This window comes from Vidua macroura, chromosome 12 (assembly GCF_024509145.1).
Source record: "Vidua macroura isolate BioBank_ID:100142 chromosome 12, ASM2450914v1, whole genome shotgun sequence".
NCBI lineage: Eukaryota > Metazoa > Chordata > Aves > Passeriformes > Viduidae > Vidua > Vidua macroura.
The window spans coordinates 11,783,271-11,788,117 of NC_071582.1; positions in this window are offsets into that span (position 1 = coordinate 11,783,271).

Sequence of the window (4,847 nt, forward strand, 5' to 3'; positions counted from 1 at the left end):
GCCCGGCGCCGCGCGGGCTCTGCCTCCCCTTCAGCAGCATCCGCGGGGCTCCCGCACCCGCCGCGGACAGACCGCGGCCGCCGCCACCGCTCCCGAAGCCGCTCCGGGGCTGGAAGCGTCCCCTGGGCACGAACCCTCCCGGCTCCCGAGCCGGGCACCGCTAGAGCCGCAGCGGCCGGAGCGCCGCGGGCAGGAGCCCCGCGCCCAGCCCGCCCGCCCCGGGAGAAGCCGCTGCGAGGGGCGCGCACCCGCTGGAGCCGCCGCCGCCGCCTGCCGTTCCCGCTGCTGTTCCAGCTGCGGCCGCTGCACCCGCCGCTAATCCAGCTGCGGTTCCAGCTGCCCCCTCCCTCCTCCTCCTCCTTTTTCCCCTCCTCTCCCCCCCTCCCTCCTCTTCAAGTATCGCCCGCCCAACCCTTTCTCGCGAGAGAGAGGGGAATAAAAATGTTCCCCCCACCCCCGAGCCGCCGACCCGGGGGCTCTCGGCGGTGCCCGGGCAGCTCCTGGCTAGCTGTGCCGTGGGTCACCTGCGGCCGGCCCGGGGCTGGCGGGATGCTCGGCCCCGAGAGGCTCCCCGGGAGCCGCGGGAAGGGTGCAGCGCTGCCCGGGAGGACGCGGCGCTGCCGCTCCCTCCGCTTCGGAGGCAGCTGCAGCCAGGCAGCGCTGCCAGCTCGGGTTACCCCGCTCACACGGCGGCAGAGGCATCAGCGCCTGGCGTAGCCTTAGTGCTGAGCCAAGTGTGTCAGACAGGAGTGGGGGGAACCGAAGGTAGTGCACGCCTCTGCCTCCATCTAAATGCATATAGATCTGTATATGTAGAGATATGTACTCCCTAGAGGTGCAGCATTTTGCATCTACAGCTTATGAAAAATAACATAAAGGTATCTGTTTCCCTTATAAGGAAAAATAGCATGGATGGTGGCTTTACCGGAGAAGCTGCTGCAGAATGAATAATGCGCTTTCTAGCAACTAACATGGCACAGACACCAAGGCACCGAACTACTCCTAAATCTCCACAGCCAGCTCCAGAACAAATGCCTGTCTCAAGGAAAGAAATCCCTGCAGTTTTTATTTATGGTTTAAATCAAAAAGAGCAAACCTGAACTACCAACACCTGAAAGGTAGAAAAGTTTTATACTGAAATAATTGAGCAGGGAACACAACACAGTTAACAGAGTTCAAGCCCAGATTCTATATGCTCCTATCAAGTAACCCTCTGTACCAGGATTATCCCATTTCAACATAGACAGGAAATATAAAAACCAAACCAAACCAAACAAACAAACAAACATATTAGACTGAAAGTAAATTATACAGTCTGCTGCTGCTGCTCACATATAAATACTTTGGCAGAAATGTTGGATTTCCTAAATTTGAGGTATTTTCCCTTTCTGTTAGTTTCAGGTAGGTACTGATAGTTAGTGGTTCTGTATTATTGCATTGATGTTGCAAATCCTCAGCTGCACTGCAGTTTATTTGCTTATTTTATAAGCAAGCAGCTGACCAGGCACAGCAACTGCCAAACCACCCTACTCAAAGATAAATGCATGGTGTATTCTGCCACTAAAAGAGAATCAGAAAAAAAGGAAGTAGTGCGTGAGATTTCCTAGTACCAACCTGTTTACAGTTGAATTGTAATGGTGACACAAGGTATGACAGATGCTAGTTGAAATATACAGTTTGAATCGGTTTACAGTAGTTTATATATTACATATATAAATATCCATTTTCCTTCTAAACATACATAGAAGTATTTAAACTATGTACTAACCACAATAGCTGCTTTCTAATAATTTTGGCTGATTTTTATCATCAAGAGAAGCGTTAGATTCTTCAAATTACAAAACAGTCATTTGATATTGACCATTTCAATGCCACTGTTTAACAGTGTAGTGTTAAGACTTTCAGATGGAGAGTATAAGGTAAAATGTAGATAGGAATTCGATTTCTCAAAGTTTTTGTTTGTCTGACACATACAAGCATACAAAATTAAGATTTTTTTTTTTATGGCTATGCTTGTTGAAGAGACAATGTAGCATTGCCTGAAGTATTTTGTATTTCTTTTGCAGTGTCAAATTAAATTTTGCTCAAAACCAAAAAGGGCTGAGGATAAAGGTGGTAGTAATTATCCCTTGTATTAAGAAATTCAGGACAAGCAGTACATTGATATACAGTTCTATTCCTTCACTATCATCTATGCATACAGCAAAATCTAAGCATTTACTTAGTTAATATAGAGGTTAAACTGAACCTGCAAAAATGTCACTAGATATTTACTAATTATGTTCATAATGTGAAGATAGAATTTACCAGTAAACAAAAGTGAGTTATGAAAGGAATTCTTGGTTGCTATTTACTCCAACATTCTTCTGGTTTCGACATTTTCTGTTTCAACCACTTTAATTTTGTGGTTGAGCTACTAGAAAAATATCTAGTCTGTGTCACAGGCTAATGGGGTGACTCTCTCATATCTTCTAGCACATTTTATGATGTATTTTTTGGTATCTTGCATGGTTGCAGAAATGTGGATTACACTATATGAAGTAATGTTACATGATATGTGGGCTGGAAGTTCATTAATCTAGTGAAACATGCAGCACATCATCAACTTCTGGTGTGTCATTTTAAATAATATGCTTATACATTAGAAGTATTTACACTGTTGACAACTATAAAATGGTGCCCACCTGGGTTCTCAAACCACTAGAAAAATACACTGTCACAAGCCAAAGACTTAACTTCTGCTCTCTGCTGCTGAACAGAGCAGACCCTGCTAATAAGGGTCATCCACACTCTTTCCCCCAGCCACTTGAGTTTCTGCAAACATTTGCACTCTGAAAGAACATCTAGACAAACAGATTTCTATATGGTCTCCAAAACACTTGTCAGCCACTTGAAGTTTCACTTAAGGAAAAAAAAAAAAAAAAGCAACTAAGGAGCAATTCTGATGATCCAGTTGATCACCTTTTCCTGTGACAAACAGAAAGATGAACTCTCAGATTAACCAAAATCGAGAAACTCTGTGATATTTGATCAAACCATGGAATCAAATCCAAAAATAAGACACCAAGAACAAGACATATAACATCATTGCTACATGCACAGCAGAATTTTCCATAACATTTAAGCAACTTTTTTTCCACAATGGTCATTCTTCCAGGTGATTTTGAGGATCTTATAGGTGTATTTTGCAGGGTCTAGGTGGCATGGATTGTGGTGGCAGGGCCCAAAATCTGGACAGGATAATTACAGGTAGATTGATTATAAGTAGGAATGATAAAAAAGACAAAAAGCATGCTTTACAGTTGGCTATCACCTGGGAAACAATGACCCTAAATATTTACATAACTTTACACACACTTTATATCAAGTCCAGTATATTCCTCTAGTGAGACATCCTACTTGCTAACTAACCATGCCTTATTGTACCTCCCTGTGCTTATCACCATCATGTACATGAATCATTTTACACAGTGCCCAAATTATTAACATGTAACTGATCCTCAGAGACATACTTACTTGTCCTGCTGTTTGGTTTACATAAAAAACACTGAACTGAGATTTTCAGTGCTGGTGTTCTTCGTGCTCAGCAGCAGAGATGCAAAGTACTGGTCTCCCTCCTTGCTGGCCTTTGGCTGGCCAGTCCTCTTCATCTTACTCAAACACTCCTTCCTCTCCTCCTGAAGGATGGTTAGCAGAATACTCATATTTCAGGCAAACTGTTGCAAATAAAAAAAATCTTATCACTAGAAGTACTATGATAAGTTGGGAGCTCATTTCAAAAAGCTTTTCTTTATTTCAATTTCTATGAATTTTTGCAATAATTGCTTTTTTTTTAATCTGTGAATTTACTCTAACCCAAGTGAGCAAAAAAAGTATGTCCATCTTACATATTTCTTTATTAAGAAGGCCTTTATTATGCCAATAAAAACAAATAGTGTGGGAAAGTTTTAGTGTGTGTATTTTTTTAAGTACATTAGAAGCACAAACAGTAATTACATCCAGACAACCAATTAATTGGTTTAAATCTAAAAAAAATAAAAAAATTAGGTAACTCAAATAAAATACATCAATTTTCCTTAATGCTGTTTGGTCAGACAAGCTGTGTTAAGTAGCTATGGAATCCATTATTAATAGATTAGGGGACCTATTTCACCCAAGACTTTTACTTCATTTTTACAAATGGCTTAATTGAAGTTTTTGTCTGTCAGCAGAGTTTACAGTGATGGAGAAGGAAATCCAACCTACATTAACATATAATTCCATAATTTGTGATACTGTGCAAAGTGTTGTTGTAATATTTCTGTAATATAAGAACTATGAGAGGAAATGAAAGAAGCTCTTTCTTGGCTTAGACATTAGGGGAGCCTATGCACTTCTGCAGAAATTACAATATTTTATCTCAGTTCATCCTAAGTGAGCATAAACCTATTACATTTTATTACAATCAGAACACATCTCTCCTATTTATGCCTCTGTGGAACAGTTTAACACAGATAACAGTTTAACAGATCTTATGTTGTCCTAAACAAAATAACATCTTTAATTTACAAGAAGGCAAATTTTTATATCACCCCTCCAAAACCCATGCATTTCTCTTTACTAAGATCTGAATGAAACAGATGCTCTTTCTCCTCCAAAGCACCTGGATTCCCCAGTGTCAGTGACAAAGAAAGTACAAGGAAACTCAAGAGAGACCCTAATTCAGACATTCCCTTCTCAATATTTTTTTTTAGGAAGGTTCTCTACTCCATTCATAGTTAGTTTTGTTTGTAAAGCTAGATCTCATTTTAAATCAATACTCACCCAGTAGGGTGAAACTTATCCTATGTCTCCATTTGCTGAAGGCA